At 35.0% G+C, this 19,233-nt stretch overlaps 2 protein-coding genes across 8 annotated transcripts in view; one reads left to right on the top strand and one right to left on the bottom strand.

Moving 5' to 3' along the window:
- Nucleotides 1–19,233, top strand: part of LOC117322465 (U3 small nucleolar RNA-associated protein 6 homolog) — a 170,165-nt gene that overhangs the window by 52,804 nt on the left and 98,128 nt on the right. The gene's annotated exons all lie outside the window — the stretch shown is intronic.
- LOC117322472 overlaps nt 1–19,233 on the bottom strand; it is a 30,945-nt gene that overhangs the window by 2,831 nt on the left and 8,881 nt on the right. The window contains exon 1 of one of the 7 annotated variants that reach the window (XM_033877452.1): nt 12,765–12,784. The exons of 2 other annotated variants lie outside the window; for them this stretch is intronic. The gene's annotated coding sequence lies outside the window, so the exon portion shown is untranslated. Of the gene's footprint in view, nt 1–54; nt 321–4,387; nt 4,532–4,747; nt 4,859–12,591; nt 12,718–12,764; nt 12,785–19,233 lie in introns of those variants that run through there. 4 more of the 7 variants (XM_033877425.1, XM_033877433.1, XM_033877410.1 and 1 more) reach the window with 4 other exon arrangements.

Raw genomic sequence — 19,233 nt, 5'->3', positions numbered from 1 at the left:
ATAGAATTTCAAGGATTGAAAAACAAATGCCTTTATCAATATAGACCTACATACATGTGCTCCCAGTATTCGACCTGCACACTTGTAATTTGTTGTGCGAGGTGGTTTATACCACAGCGGGTAGGATCTGTACCCTCCAGCCATGAACTCGCTCACCCAGAACCAGTCAAAACTGTGAGCTTTATCAACTTTCCTTGTCTTTACCGTGTTCCTAACCTCAAATGAACCACAACATAGGAAGTGAAGGATAATCTGTGGGGATAATTGACCTTATCAGGTGAAAATGGGCTGTCCAATACGTTCAGACCCTACGCTAATAACACCCTACAAAACCAAACCATATGATTTCAACTTTCAGACAATTAAAAAAGCATGGTAGCAGTATACAGATTATAATTTTATCAAAAAGCTTTAAAGCGTTTCCTGAACTGTTCTTACTTGACGTTAGACTGCACAAGAACCGTGTGACCCGTCTATAATTGTGGGTATCGCAGTCCTCTATGTGGCTTTATTTAGATGTACCCAGTTATGTTCATTTTACAACATGCGACCCGAAACGGAGACGAATTCCTATTGGATGGTCACTATGGCTACAATTTTTCAGAGTAATTAGGCGAGTGGGATCAAGGGAGGAGGGTTGACTCCTGAAGGTGTATTGTTTTAAATTATATTACTTGAAGTTTACTGATCACCACATGTCACTTAATTCAATTATTTGTTCTTAGTTTTCATTTTCTCTGTATAACTTATCTTCAATTAGTTCAGTCATAATCTACTGCAGTGAGTAGAACATGAATTATGGAAATGTAGAGTATGTTTGATACAAAGTGCAGAATTCCTTACTAAATGTTAAAGTTTATTTATAACTGTAAACCCAACATTAATATCAGACTAAAGCTAACACAAAATCTATCGCAAAAATAAGTAACAGTTACTTTAAAATGTTCTATATTTGAAGTACATGCTTTTCTAAAAGCTCTTGGTTCAGAAATATGTATTAAGCTTGTCTGTCAGAAAGACTTGAGATCTAGACCTTCCTGCACCTTACAGCAGACCCATAAATAACTGCTGTAACCTCAGGCACCGGCCTGATGCCTGATGTACACAAGGAAGAAGGTGACAATGTTCATGTCTTAGGTGTAGGGCCAGTGGCAGTTACTAATCATGGTGGACAGACTAGTATATAGCTAACACTGTCACCATCCCTAACATTTATAATAGACCGAGTATAACTAACACTGTCACCAACTATAACGGACCGAGTATAACTAACACTGTCACCATCCCTAACATTTATAATAGACCGAGTATAACTAACACTGTCACCAACTATAACGGACCGAGTATAACTAACACTGTCACCATCCCTAACATTTATAATAGACCGAGTATAACTAACACTGTCACTATCCCTAACATTTATAATAGACTGAGTATAACTAACACTGTCACCAACTATAACGGACCGAGTATAACTAACACTGTCACCATCCCTAACATTTATAATAGACCGAGTATAACTAACACTGTCACCAACTATAACGGACCGAGTATAACTAACACTGTCACCATCCCTAACATTTATAACAGACCGAGTATAGCTAACACCGTCACCATCCCTAACATTTATAACGGACCGAGTATATGTAGCTAACACCGTCACCAACTATAACAGACCGAGTATAACTTACACTGTTTTCCTAGCTTGTTCTGATATCAAATAATGTCTAGCACCTTTGAAGAATTTTAAGATTTTTTTTTATTTGTAGATTTAAGATTTGGTATTCAATGTAATTCAATATTCATTATTGGGTGGTGATATAAGGTACACAAAACCATTGACACAAGACCCTGTACCAGAGCTGTTAGGGGCCAAACAAGGACACACGGAAATCAGCCATTTACTTCAGTATAACCCAGCAAAAGAAAGGTGGTTCTGTCTAGATAGGGTATTAGTCGAGTACAAATCAACTGAAACAATCATTTTGATATCACAGGGTTAAAAAAGCAAAACTTTTTACAAAAAAAACATTTTTTAAAAATCATATTCAGATACTGATGATTTTTTTTTTTGTTATATCATTTTGAAAGTTTTATTTTTTTATTTATTTTTTTTTTATTCCTTTAATCATATGCATTGCCAGTGTTGAGAGATTCTGCTGTGGTAGAAGATATTTGATGATATGAAGAAACAATGTGGGAAAAATATACTTATACAGAATTGACAAAACTCAAAATTCAAAACTCCTATGCTGGTTTTGACAGAAGCTATAGTGGGGTCAGATTTCTAATTAGAAATTAAACATTCATCTATTGTTGAAAGTTTCTAGTATTCGGAAGAGTTCCACGTTATTTGTGTAAGTTACTAAAGCCTGCTGACTGGCTTCCAAGCCCACGACCTGTGTATTATTATAAATTGTAGACAGTGATTGATTTTTTTCTTAGTTAGGAAGTAATGTCAAAGTTAGAGATAGCCCAGGGCGATTGTTGCTCTCCCTGTTTTATATGTAGAAATGTTTTACATACCAAGGTATGTGATCATTATGGCGGACACCTGCACGGCCGTCAACATGATTGCAGTAATAATTCATATACAGCCCAGAAAGTTTAGTGGTTTGGTTGTGAATACATTACCGGATCAGGTTGACTTACCGGCTGTGGTAAATGTGCAAGTGTTTCCATTCCAGTCGACTGGTTTTATATCAAAGTAACTACCATATTTGTATAATGGAGTAACGTATAACACAAAACCTTTGAACATTCGCACCCATAATATAATGATTTAAGTGTTATAACAAAAAGTGCTCTCTTCACTGAAATAGAGTGATATAATTATTATTGCTTTTTTATATCTGTAAATATCTGGGATGTATAAAGGACTTGCTTTTCTATTTGATAGGTGCTTTTAGATTATATTTATTCTTTCTAAATGGCTACCTGACATTATTTATGTTGTGCTTGCTGCGTTATCAGACACTGCTATCAAGAACAGTATGGTGCAGCACTGTGGGCTGGCTAATCTTTGTGAACTGGGATGGTATCTGTATTACAAGTTAATACTTCAAACAATACAAATTTAAAAATCTTGTTTTATTGTTTAAATATTTGTGTAGGATATTTTTTATTAAAACTGGTATCATGTAGATATCCATCATTATGCTATATATTGCCTATAGGTCATATTGAATATGATTATATGTACCGAGATTAATCTATGATTTAATCTAATTAAGAGCAGTAAGGAAAACGAGCATCCTGGTTGTTATCAGTAGTTAAAAGTGAAGTTATTCGAATCTTCAATAATAATAAACAAATCTGCATAGCAATATTTACAGGTGAGTCGATGACAATCACACACCTACATTGTCAGTATTCTGTGATACTGGCGACAATATACAGGGGGAGTCGACGACCATCACACACCTACATTGTCAGTATTCTGTGATACTGGTGACAATATACAGGGGGAGTCGATGACAATCACACACCTACATTGTCAGTATTCTGTGATACTGGTGACAATATACAGGTGAGTCGATGACAATCACACACCTACATTGTCAGTATTCTGTGATACTGGTGACAATATACAGGTGAGTCGATGACAATCACACACCTACATTGTCAGTATTCTGTGATACTGGCGACAATATACAGGGGAGTTGATGACAATCACACACCTACATTGTCAGTATTCTGTGATACTGGTGACAATATACAGGTGAGTCGATGACAATCACACACCTACATTGTCAGTATTCTGTGATACTGGTGACAATATACAGGGGAATGTAATGACAATCACACACCTACATTGTCAGTATTCTGTGATACTGGTGACAATATACAGGGGAATGTAATGACAATCACACACCTACATTGTCAGTATTCTGTGATACTGGTGACAATATACAGGGGAATGTAATGACAATCACACACCTACATTGTCATTCATGGAAAAAGTTGGACAAAACAGTAACATATCTACATAGTAATTATAAGTAACTGGGTGATGAATTCTGATTTAAAATGTTAATTATGATGACAGGTGTTAATAAGACGGCTGACACAGGTGTATTACATCAGGTTTATATTCAGGTATAGACCAGGATTAATTACAGGTATTTATGTTGACAGATTGATCACTTGTTTAGATGTTTAACAAGTTACCATGGCATATATATTAGATATTACAGTAACACAATAAACTTGTTAATGAATATACTAGTATACAGGTGTGACATTATACTTTAATCCTGTGTCGGACGGTGAGCTGCTCCCATATATTGTCATTCCCAGAAATGGCCGTCATCTCTGCTATAATATCATACATATATAACAGAATTTTCTACATCAACACCTGTGTCTAGTACAGTAAAGGTCTTACCTTTGAATGGATAATCACACAAAAACAATTAAACACAACCGAAAACTGGCATAATATACTCCATTCACGAAATAGACACACAGGTAAACCTTCCAGCCATGTGCTTAGACGCCCTTATAGTGTGAAGCGAGCTCCTGATTCACAGGTATCACAGACGACTGACAAAGGGGTCACAGGTCAAAGGCTGTCTCACGACCTCAAGGTGTAAATACAGTCTGCCATACAATTTCGCAAAAATATTGTTAGCAATTTAAAAGAAAAAAAATGGTTTAAGGCAGTTCTGTGATTTAAATCTTACGGGATTATTGAGAACAACATTAATTTTGAACTAAAACCAGGCCATGCTATATTTATAAATACCTGAGGCCTCTGCCCCGGGAGGAAGGCGGTGAGATGTTGATATAGTTTATTCCACACTATGAAATCAGAACTGAAGGAAAGCTTTTTATACCTAATTCCAATGATGGGCTCGGCTAGACAAATGTAAACGATAATACACACAATTAGTGGACTATACAGCGATCAGCTACGATCAGCTACCCAGTGGCATAGTCTTGCTTTGTTTAACCAAGCTATTGCAGCCAACACTATTCATTTCAGTGAGTTGTACGATTGAAGAGAAACTTAAACAAATATTTGTCCAGGGTATATAGCCTTGGCCAGGCTCTGATAATACCGTCTGTAAACCCACCTACCATTGACCAAAACTTAGCCTATTTTCGTTCTTAAATATGTTTTCTCAGTAAAGAAACATTTGAATGTATTTTGTCACTTTTAAATTGATTAAATGACAATAACAGCTAAATTAAGGTCCCCGTTTGGCCCATTCTCTCTTTGCTCCATTCAGTCGTGTGCTTTCCCTGGCCCTTTGTCCAGACTAACCACACTCAGCTCAGTCAATCTTTATTCATTAAATATTATTGAGAGAAATCAATTCATGACAGGCGCTATGAATTACACCAAATGGTCAACTCTGACTGACCACAAGGTGTTCTGTAATAACATCATCAGCTGGCTTAATGCCCCAGACACACTGTAGGATACAAAAATATTGTGTCTCCGTATAGACAGTCTATTTACTATCCGGCAAAGTCTAAGGTTGGCTTTGTCAGTGGTACACCCCTTATTACTATGGTAACACAACATGTACTGACTTTGTCAGTGGTACACCCCTTATTACTATGGTAACACAACATGTACTGACTTGGTCAAGGGTACACCCCTTATTACTAATGTAACAAAATATGTATTAACTTTGTCAGTGGTACACCCCTTATTACTATGGTAACACAACATGTACTGACTTTGTCAGTGGTACACCCCTTATTACTATGGTAACACAACATGTACTGACTTTGTCAGGGGTACACCCCTTATTACTATGGTAACACAACATGTACTGACTTTGTCAGTGGTACACCCCTTATTACTATGGTAACACAACATGTACTAACTTGGTCAGGGGTACACCCCTTATTACTATGGTAACACAACAAGTACTAACTTTGTCAGGGTTACACCCCTTATTACTATGGTAACACAACATGTACTGACTTGGTCAGGGGTACACCCCTTATTGCTATGGTAACACAACATGTACTAACTTTGTCAGTGGTACACCTCTTATTACTATGGTAACACAACATGTACTGACTTTGTCAGTGGTACACCCCTTATTACTATGGTAACACAACATGTACTGACTTTGTCAGGGGTACACCCCTTATTACTATGGTAACACAACATGTACTGACTTTGTCAGGGGTACACCCCTTATTACTATGGTAACACAACATGTACTGACTTTGTCAGGGGTACACCCCTTATTACTATGGTAACACAACATGTACTGACTTTGTCAGGGGTACACCCCTTATTACTATGGTAACACAAAATGTACTGACTTTGTCAGGGGTACACCCCTTATTACTATGGTAACACAACATGTACTGACTTTGTCAGGAATTGTATGGTACTTTTCCCCAAGAAAAATTAACAACACCACCTTTGCTATGACCAGTTGAACAAAACTTGACCTCCGTCGATGTTGACATCTTCCCCATCAGACCTAAACTGTTGTGCAGACATAAATACCCCTAACAATATTATTTCGCTATCATCTGATCAGCCTCATCAATTTTTTCTCAATTTTCCCATTACATTATTTTAATCTGATAGGGACTCCTGAGTCATTCCAGTAATGGATCTGTCTTCAACATAATTGAACAGGAATAGTTATTTATATCTTGATAGTGAGAATGAGGTAATTCAGCCATTTGTTCAAGCATCGTTTAATTAAGTTGTGTAATTGAAATTTAAAGACAATTGTTGAGCTCTTATCTTACAGAAGCAATGTTATACCCTGTGGATTCCTTCAGCACTGCTATTTTACGTGTTTTCCATTTCCTCTTTTGATAACATGTAAATGATTTAGACACAACTTCACTTGCAGATTGGAGCATGCCTTTCAGAAGTCCTAATGATAAAGGTTGCCAATCATACTGTCAGAGTTACCAGAAACAATAATTAAAAGAAAAAAAAATATTTGTAAGAAATCAATTGTTGTAAGATAATTATTTTTTCACAAACTTGACATTTTTTTGGGGCATTTGTTAAAAAGTGTGATTGATTTCTGTAGGAAACTAGTTCATGTTAACTGACAGGAGAAAATGATTGATTTCTGTAGGAAACTAGTTCATGTTAACTGACAGGAGAAAATGATTGATTTCTGTAGGAAACTAGTTCATGTTAACTGACAGGAGAAAATGATTGATTTCTGTAGGAAACTAGTTCATGTTAACTGACAGGAGAAAATGATTTGTAAGAAAGTCTTGATGGAAGAGAGTTGATAGAATCATGCAGTGTAATTTAGTTTGATGACAAAATGTTATAAAAAGAAAAGATGTGGATATCCTTGATTAAATACAGTTCTAAAAGCACATGTGTCTGCCTTTCCAGGTAAGCCCTCATATGATTTCAGGTACAACTCATCATGTGATATCACATCCTCTGAGATTCAGGGTATGTGTTAGTGGGAGGGAACAAGAAGGCACAACAATAAGGATTATGATGTTGAACCCTACAAAGAGCAAGGAAGGAGATTCAACCAAGCTTTACATCTATATCACTATAGTAGGTGGTACACGATGTAATGTAAGTGGTACTACACTTTACCACTATAGTAGGTGGTACACGATGTAATGTAAGTGGTACACGATGTAATGTAAGTGGATACTTTACCACTATAGTAGGTGGTACACGATGTAATGTAAGTGGTACTACACTTTACCACTATAGTAAGTGGTACACGATGTAATGTCAGTGGTACTACACTTTACCACTGAAGTAGGTGGTACACGATGTAATGTAAGTGGTACACGATGTAATGTAAGTGGTACTACACTTTACCACTATAGTAGGTGGTACACGATGTAATGTCAGTGGTACTACACTTTACCACTATAGTAGGTGGTACACGATGTAATGTAAGTGGTACTACACTTTACCACTATAGTAGGTGGTACACGATGTAATGTAAGTGGTACTACACTTTACCACTATAGTAGGTGGTACACGATGTAATGTAAGTGGATACTTTACCACTATAGTAGGTGGTACACGATGTAATGTCAGTGGTACACGATGTAATGTCAGTGGTACTACACTTTACCACTATAGTAGGTGGTACACGATGTAATGTAAGTGGTACTACACTTTACCACTATAGTAGGTGGTACACGATGTAATGTAAGTGGTACACGATGTAATGTCAGTGGTACTACACTTTACCACTATAGTAGGTGGTACACGATGTAATGTAAGTGGTACTACACTTTACCACTATAGTAGGTGGTACACGATGTAATGTAAGTGGTACACGATGTAATGTAAGTGGTACTACACTTTACCACTATAGTAGGTGGTACACGATGTAATGTAAGTGGTACTACACTTTACCACTTAGAGGTGACGATGTAAGTAAGTGGTATACATTACACTTAGTAGGTGGTACACGATGTAATGTAAGTGGTACACGATGTAATGTAAGTGGTACTACACTTTACCACTATAGTAGGTGGTACACGATGTAATGTAAGTGGTACTACACTTTACCACTATAGTAGGTGGTACACGATGTAATGTAAGTGGTACTACACTTACCACTATAGTAGGTGGTACAATGTAAGTAAGTGTACTACACTTTACCACTATAGTAGGTGGTACACGATGTAATGTAAGTGGTACATGATGTAATGTAAGTGGTACTACACTTTACCACTATAGTAGGTGGTACACGATGTAATGTAAGTGGTACTACACTTTACCACTATAGTGGGTGGAACATGATGTAATGTAAGTGGTACTACACTTTACCACTATAGTAGGTGGTACACGATGTAATGTAAGTGGTACTTCACTTTACCACTATAGTAGGTGGTACACGATGTAATGTAAGTGGTACTACACTTTACCAATATAGTAGGTGGTACACGATGTAATGTAAGTGGTACTACACTTTACCACTATGGTAGGTGGTACACGATGTAATGTAAGTGGTACACGATGTAATGTAAGTGGTACACGATGTAATGTAAGTGGTACTACACTTTACCACTATAGTAGGTGGTACACGATGTAATGTAAGTGGTACATGATGTAATGTAAGTGGTACTACACTTTACCACTATAGTAGGTGGTACACGATGTAATGTAAGTGGTACACGATGTAATGTCAGTGGTACTACACTTTACCACTATAGTAGGTGGTACACGATGTAATGTAAGTGGTACACGATGTAATGTAAGTGGTACACGATGTAATGTAAGTGGTACACGATGTAATGTAAGTGGTACTACACTTTACCACTATGGTAGGTGGTACACGATGTAATGTAAGTGGTACACGATGTAATGTAAGTGGTACACGATGTAATGTAAGTGGTACACGATGTAATGTAAGTGGTACTACACTTTACCACTATAGTAGGTGGTACACGATGTAATGTAAGTGGTACTACACTTTACCACTATAGTAGGTGGTACACGATGTAATGTAAGTGGTACTACACTTTACCACTATAGTAGGTGGTACACGATGTAATGTAAGTGGTACACGATGTAATGTAAGTGGTACTACACTTTACCACTATAGTAGGTGGTACACGATGTAATGTAAGTGGTACTACACTTTACCACTATAGTAGGTGGTACACGATGTAATGTAAGTGGTACACGATGTAATGTAAGTGGTACACGATGTAATGTAAGTGGTACTACACTTTACCACTATAGTAGGTGGAACACGATGTAATGTAAGTGGTACACGATGTAATGTAAGTGGTACACGATGTAATGTAAGTGGTACTACACTTTACCACTATAGTAGATGGTACACGATGTAGTGTAAGTGGTACTACACTTTACCACTATAGTAGGTGGTACACGATGTAATGTAAGTGGTACACGATGTAATGTAAGTGGTACTACACTTTACCACTATAGTAGGTGGAACACGATGTAATGTAAGTGGTACACGATGTAATGTAAGTGGTACACGATGTAATGTAAGTGGTACTACACTTTACCACTATAGTAGGTGGTACACGATGTAATGTAAGTGGTACACGATGTAATGTAAGTGGTACACGATGTAATGTAAGTAGTACTACACTTTACCACTATAGTAGGTGGTACACGATGTAATGTAAGTGGTACTATACTTTACCACTATAGTAGGTGGTACACGATGTAATGTAAGTGGTACACGATGTAATGTAAGTGGTACACGATGTAATGTAAGTGGTGCTACACTTTACCACTATAGTAGGTGGTACACGATGTAATGTAAGTGGTACTACACTTTACCACTTTAGTAGGTGGTACACGATGTAATGTAAGTGGTACTACACTTTACCAATATAGTAGGTGGTACACGATGTAGTGTAAGTGGTACACGATGTAATGTAAGTGGTACTGCACTTTACATTTAACTTTAATCTTGAGATCTAACGTTATAATTTTATTGCCACAGGTATAATATCTCTCTAAGAGTTATAATGATAGAGTTATAATGATAGAGCTAAAATGATATAATGATAGAGTTATAATGATAGAGCTATAACAAGCAGGCCTCTTTATTGCCTGTGAACATATGAATGGTACAAATTAGGAAAAACTTGGGAGATATTCTGATTGCCAAAAAAAAATTGATCGTTTCCTGAACAAAATTTACACTGTTGCATCAGGCTTTGAAACCCAAGGAAAAAACAGACAGTAGAGGTCTGTAAAAAATACATTAGAATTTGAGATGTGGTTATTATTGTGTTACAGCACTGTCAGTAATAAAATCCATTTATTTCCATTGCCTGTCTAAATACGATACAAATTGTAGAAATCTTATAGCCTGCTCATACAAAAAATACCATACTCTCATTAGTCATGGTTACAATCAATTTCTCCAAATACAACAGTGTTGAAGGAGAAGACCTTATCAATTTGAAGGAAGGATTTTTGAATAATATTGAAATGGCAAAGATGCAAAAACACTTGACTCTGAAGAAGTATTTGTGATCTTTGTTGAACAAGCTCTTAACCGTATAAACTCTGAGAAGTAAGCACTCAATCAATTTATTGGATATTCAATCAATTTATTTGATAATCATATGTTAATTTTATTTTTTTATTAATTAAGTTGCATTATTTGGTCGTGTGTCAGGTGAACATAGAATTGCTATTTACAGTATTATTTTCACAAAGTAGAGAGTAGACAAACCTTTTTAAAAATGTCTGTTTTTAGATAAAAGTCTGGTGATTAAAAATGATTAATTACAAGTACCGTATTATTATCATTTCAAAGTATACTTGTGACTTTGTAATGTAATCTAAAATTGTGGCAGGCTGGAAAGACTTCATTTGCATATGCATCCAAAATTATCTATATTGTAAATGTGTTTTATATGATGGAGCTATTTAGACTTATGTGGGAAAAAAGTAGATTTAATATCTTTATCTAGGTACAGTGGAACCTCTATAAACCGAACATGCATGGGACATGACTATTTGTTCGGTTTATAGAGGGTTCGGTTTGGAGAAGCTGATCGAAAAATGACCGGTCAAATTCCGGATATAATTGGTTGGACGATGTTTTATTAGAATGCACCCGATTACAAAACGGCACGTTCATACTTAGACAATTTGGATTGTCTGAATAATATGCATATTATGAAAGTTAATCAATGTTTATATTGCAGAATATATAAGAAAGGCAAATGACTATAACAATAGTTTTAAACAGTATTTTCACATGTACAACTACACTTTATGATCGGCCTACATTTTGTTACATCCGGTGAAGCTTCGTCATGTGGATGGGGCCAATAGTCCGATACGGAATATTTTACACATCAAATAATATTAAAGGGTGTGAAGATGTTTTGTTTCAATATCAATTACAATTGATCAGATGATACTGGTCGTATTTCCGACATCGCTGTTGTCTAAAAAAACATCACGGCTTCTTTACGAAAACAACCCCTTTTGGGTCTCATTTAAATTAAATGCGAAACTCAGGCTTCTAGCTCTACTTGCATTGAGAAGATAAACGAACCGACGCGCTTCAATGAAGTGTGGCATTGTTTCATAATTGTCGTGTTGATTATACACTAGGCCTTCCGTCATAATGCCCCCTTGGGATATATATTGGATACCTGTACAAATCACCTACGTAGGTCCCGAGACAATAAGGCTTCACACAATACCCGTCACAGTTGTTGTTTCACGGTTGACTGGCCTGACCTCGTGTCATAATCGCTCAGGTAAGGCCGGTTTTCAGAAGTAATTTTTGGTATATTTTAACAGGAACCGGACACAAAATCAGTCCGGTGTTCGGAATTCAGAGGGATCGGTATTTGGAAGTTTTTTAATACTATAATAAAGAAGGACCAATTCCGTACAATGACAATTCGTTCGGTATTCAGAGGTGTTCGGTTTTTAGAAGGTTCGGTTTTCGGAAGTTGCACTGTATTATTTTTTGCGGGATGCAAACAGAAGTTTCACAGCAGAATTCATTTGATATGAGGAAAACTCCTTATGATTTTGTGTATAAGGTACAATTAATGGAAGATAATTACTGTGGTGAGGAAACATTTCCGATTTTAAATGTTCAATACACGTCATGTTTGCATTCTCTGATACATAGGACCTACCTTTAACGTGCCATCATGGAAGAATTAAGCATCTTATATCCATGTAATATTTGCTCCTACACACAAACCCAGCACACTACATCCATGAATGGAGACTGCATGTATTAGTGGAACCAGTTATCATTCAGATTCTATAATGACACTGGCTTTTAGAGTTATGCAACAATAATTACCATCAGTTTGACTTTCCTGTACAGTGGATCAGGCAAATTATAGAAGTCCTGGCCAACAGATCCATATATATCCTCTGTGTGGCTGATACCCTATTACTCTGTATCTACACAGATGGCCATTGACAAGTACCTGTCAAATTAGTCACTGGCTATTATTGGTCACTCTGTGAATAATTTATCTACACATATACACATCAATTAAGCTCCAGTTTACATTGACCCAGAGATAATTAGATTAAGCAAATTACCTCAGTCATTGTATGTTTTCAATGGTACCTACTCTGACACCTCGTTGACAAGAGGTACCCACACATGAGGATATTTCCAAACTCTCCAAACATTTTATGTCCAATGTGACGTCTAGGTGTTTTAGACATCTTGAGCTACAGGCCCCTTCTGAGTACTCAAGTCTTACCTGGACACAAAAGGTGGAGTAGCTGGATCTGACTATAATTATGTACATTTCAGTTGAATTCATTTATTCCTTCGGCCTTTTGGCCTGTCAGATTTTACAATATACATAATATCCACATCAGTAACATAACATTTTGGAAAGAGAAACACTCTTGGTTATTATAAAATGTTGCATGTATCACATAAGATATAGTACGGTATGTATGACATTAAACTTACAACTATGAGATAATAGCATGTAGTTACCTGTGTGGTTTTACCTGGGTACATGTTACCTGTGTGGTTCTGTCAGGGTACATGTTACCTGTGTGGTTCTGTCAGGGTACATGTTACCTGTGTGGTTCTACCTGGGTACATCTTACCTGATATATTACATTAGATAACATAACCTACCTGGATGATTTCCTACCTTTATTATTACAGAATTTGATGTACATCAAAATTTTAAAAAATCTATCAGGTTTTGTTTTTAAAATAATTTAGCTACACTTTAACAAATCTGCCCCATCCAGCTGACCCCTACACCTTTAGGGGGATACAATTGGGACTCCTGCATTAGGTGTCACACCTTCCACTTATACAGTTAGAGTATGATTTGGTACATTAGTTGTGACAATTTGATGACACTATGCCTGGTGTCTGGGCCATATACCTGTTGTTCACTTTCCTTGATTGCTCTTTGCACTTGAGTTGTGTTAAACCTACCCCAATGACACAGACACGAGTACCTACTGTGCCCATGGATCATTGTTGTCTACCCGAGTCTCTAATTATAGATACAGCCCTTCCTTGGTGTGACATTCACCCCATAATTACCCCAATGGAGGACGAAGGCCAAGCATCACAAATTTGAATATGTCGATTCAGCCCAGGTACTTTTAAGAAATATACACCGTCTGTTATAGAAATCCAAACTCTGTAGTGAATTGAGGATCAGATCAGTGTTGTGAGACCTAAAAGTTTAAAAATCATCTACAAAAAAATATTATATATAGTAAAGTGTTACTTCTCTGATATAAATGAACAAGTCAACTGCATGTAATAATCTTTTATATAATATTTAGAGAGAACTGCTATATACAGAATTCTATATAATCTACCAAATGTATACAGAATTCTATATAATCTACCAACTGTATACAGAATTCTATATAATATACCAACTGTATACAGAATTCTATATAATCTACCAACTGTATACAGAATTCTATATAATCTACCAACTGTATACAGAATTCTATATAATCTACCAATTGTATACAGAATTCTATATAATCTACCAACTGTATACAGAATTCTATATAATCTACCAACTGTACAGAATTATATATAATCTACCAACTGTATACAGAATTATATATAATCTACCAACTGTATACAGAATTCTATATAATCTACCAACTGTATGCAGAATTCTATATAATATACCAACTGTATACAGAATTCTATATAATCTACCAACTGTATACAGAATTCTATATAATCTACCAACTGTATACAGAATTCTATATAATCTACCAACTGTATACAGAATTATATATGATCTACCAACTGTATACAGAATTATATATAATCTACCAACTGTATACAGAATTCTATATGATCTACCTACTGTATACAGAATTATATATAATCTACCAACTGTATACAGAATTCTATATAATCTACCAACTGTATACAGAATTATATATAATCTACCAACTGTATACAGAATTCTATATAATCTACCAACTGTATACAGAATTCTATATGATCTACCTACTGTATACAGAATTCTATATAATCTACCAACTGTACAGAATTATATATGATCTACCAACTGTATACAGAATTATATATAATCTACCAACTATATACAGAATTCTATATAATCTACCAACTGTATACAGAATTCTATATAATCTACCTACTGTATACAGAATTCTATATAATCTACCAACTGTGTACAGAATTCTATATAATCTACCAACTGTATTACAGAATTCTATATAATCTACCAACTGTATACAGAATTCTATATAATCTACCAACTGTATACAGAATTCTATATAATCTACCAACTGTATACAGAATTCTATATAATCTACCAACTGTATTACAGAATTCTATATATAATCTACCAACTATATTACAGAATTATATATATAATCTACCAACTATATTACAGAATTATATATATAATCTACCAACTATATTACAGAATTATATATAATCTACCAACTGTATACAGAATTCTATATAATCTATCAACTGTATACAGAATTCTATATAATCTACCAACTGTATACAGAATTATATATAACCTACCAACTGTATACAGAATTATATATAACCTACCAACTGTATACAGAATTATATATAACCTACCAACTGTATACAGAATTCTATATAATCTACCAACTGTATACAGAATTCTATATAATCTACCAACTGTATACAGAATTCTATATAATCTCCCAACTGTATACAGAATTCTATATAATCTACCAACTGTATTACAGAATTATATATATAATCTACCAACTATATTACAGAATTATATATATAATCTACCAACTATATTACAGAATTATATATATAATCTACCAACTATATTACAGAATTATATATAATCTACCAACTGTATACAGAATTCTATATAATCTACCAACTGTATACAGAATTATATATAACCTACCAACTATTCAGAATTCTATATAATCTACCAACTGTATACAGAATTATATATGATCTACCAACTGTATACAGAATTATATATAATCTACCAACTGTATACAGAATTCTATTTGATCTACCTACTGTATACAGAATTCTATATAATCTACCAACTGTATACAGAATTCTATATAATCTACCAACTGTATACAGAATTATATATGATCTACCAACTGTATACAGAATTCTATATAATCTACCAACTGTATACAGAATTCTATATGATCTACCTACTGTATACAGAATTCTATATAATCTACCAACTGTACAGAATTATATATGATCTACCAACTGTATACAGAATTATATATAATCTACCAACTATATACAGAATTCTATATAATCTACCAACTGTATACAGAATTCTATATAATCTACCTACTGTATACAGAATTCTATATAATCTACCAACTGTGTACAGAATTATATATAACCTACCAACTGTATACAGAATTATATATAACCTACCAACTGTATACAGAATTCTATATAATCTACCAACTGTATACAGAATTCTATATAATCTACCAACTGTATACAGAATTCTATATAATCTACCAACTGTATACAGAATTCTATATAATCTACCAACTGTATTACAGAATTCTATATAATCTACCAACTATATTACAGAATTATATATATAATCTACCAACTATATTACAGAATTATATATATAATCTACCAACTGTATACAGAATTCTATATAACCTACCAACTATACAGAATTCTATATAACCTACCAACTGTATACAGAATTATATATAATCTACCTACTGTATACAGAATTCTATATAATCTACCAACTGTATACAGAATTCTATATAATCTACCAACTGTATACAGAATTATATATAACCTACCAACTATACAGAATTCTATATAACCTACCAACTGTATACAGAATTATATATAATCTACCTACTGTATACAGAATTCTATATAATCTACCAACTGTACATAATTATATATAATCTACCAACTGTATTACAGAATTCTATATAATCTACCAACTGTACATAATTCTATATAATCTACCAACTGTACATAATTCTATATAATCTACCAACTGTATACAGATGTCTATATAATCTACCAACTGTATACAGATGTCTATATAATCTACCAAACTCATATGCTAATTTTGTTTTGTTTACTTTTACTTTTGCATTGTGTATGTCAAGAAGTGATGCCGTACTTGAATTCCACTAAGGCTGTATGGAGAACCATGGTGTCTGCCATTATAATCAACAACCATTGTTTACAAAAAGAGTCGCTCTCCTAAATAACATGATAAGATCTCTCCTTTGGGTTCTAATTACTTGCTTGCATTCATCGGAGACCTTTTCCGCCATTTGGAGACCTGTATGGTTATACTGGGGCAATTCTGATTGAAATAAATGAGGAGAGGACATGGATCCCATTCGGTTGGTAAGAAATTGTTTTAACTGGCTTGGGAAAACATTCAAGACAGGCTCAGACTAAATCTGTTTCCAAATTGGTTATTGTTGGTTGTAAGAAATATGAGCTTTAAATTACTGTTTTTCAAACTACACTGTCACTTTTATATATAGAAATGGTAGTAAGATGTAAGGACGGGAGGCCGGTCTGAGTGTCCATGTTTTCCAGGGCATAGCTGACCTTAACGATCAGGATTCTTGGTGCTGGAGGATGGACATCTGACCAAGAAAGCATCAGTCCTGTCCCGTCCTGATGTAATGTAACTAGCTAATCTCCCGTCCTGATGTAATGTAACTAGCTAATCTCCCGTCCTGATGTAATGTAACTAGCTAATCTCCCGTCCTGATGTAATGTAACTAGCTAGTCTCAGGAACTGCTGAGGTTTGGCAGCCGGGGCATGTCTTACATACATTTTCTAGTTTTTGAATCTATTACTCAATTTTCTGTTTCAGTGTTAGTCATTATACACTGTTCTACTAGACTAAAGCAAAGTGATCAATTTATATGATGAAGATTTGATAATGTGAAAGGAATATTTTTTGTAATTCTTCAAATGTGCCCTTATAATATTGACTTATGGTGTTTTGCCTCTCAGCCAAGCTTCAGGGAGCATGCTTACCTGTAATAGATGGTGTGTGAGTGTCTACCCCTAAGGTCACCTTCTAAATAAATTGACAAGTCTTAAAAGGGCAGTGCTGTAACCAGCGGGACTGCAGCCCCAAACATCTCCTTCACATACCCAGTAGTGTCACAAGTTAAAGGGTGACCCTTGTACCCTATTGGGATCTGACCTTGATGAGCGTGTCCCTTTGAACATATGATATAAGCCTGCTGTGACCAATCTATAATGTATAGCCTATCTCTGGCTCCAACATTCCACCCTGATATACAAACCAGACATATTAACAATATGTTATCACCAGTTTTCATCATGTTTCTTAATTTTCTATAATGGCTTTTTCCCTCATAAATATTCATGTAACTGTCGAGCTAAAGAATGCTTGAAAATGATACATCACAACATCTTGATCATGTTGGGTATCATCACACCACCATGAATACTGATCAGTACCATCACAGATTTGTGAATGTTGGATATTATTACTGCCCCATGGATTTCTGACATCATTAGAGTACCATGAATGTCAGATATCATTACAGTACCATGAATGTCAGATATCATTACAGTACCATGAATGTCAGATATCATTACAGTACCATGAATGTCAGATATCATTACAGTACCATGAATGTCAGATATCATTACAGTACCATGGATGTCAGATATCATTACAGTACCATGAATGTCAGATATCATTACAGTACCATGAATGTCAGATATCATTACTGTATCATGAATGTCAGATATCATTACAGTACCATGAATGTCAGATATCATTACTGTATCATGAATGTCAGATATCATTACAGTATCATGAATGTCAGATATCATTACAGTACCATGAATGTCAGATATCATTACAGTACCATGAATGTCAGATATCATTACAGTACCATGAATGTCAGATATCATTACAGTACCATGAATGTTAGATATCATTACTGTATCATGAATGTCAGATATCATTACAGTACCATGAATGTCAGATATCATTACAGTACCATGAATGTCAGATATCATTAGAGTATCATGAATGTCAGATATCATTACAGTACCATGAATGTCAGATATCATTACAGTACCATGAATGTCAGATATCATTACAGTACCATGAATGTCAGATATCATTACAGTACCATGAATGTCAGATATCATTACAGTACCATGAATGTTAGATATCATTACTGTATCATGAATGTCAGATATCATTACAGTACCATGAATGTCAGATATCATTACAGTACCATGAATGTCAGA

This window comes from Pecten maximus, chromosome 1 (genome assembly GCF_902652985.1).
Source record: "Pecten maximus chromosome 1, xPecMax1.1, whole genome shotgun sequence".
NCBI classification, from domain to species: Eukaryota; Metazoa; Mollusca; class Bivalvia; order Pectinida; family Pectinidae; genus Pecten; species Pecten maximus.
Note: the sequence above shows the minus strand (reverse complement) of the source record. Positions and strands in the feature narration are given on the sequence as shown.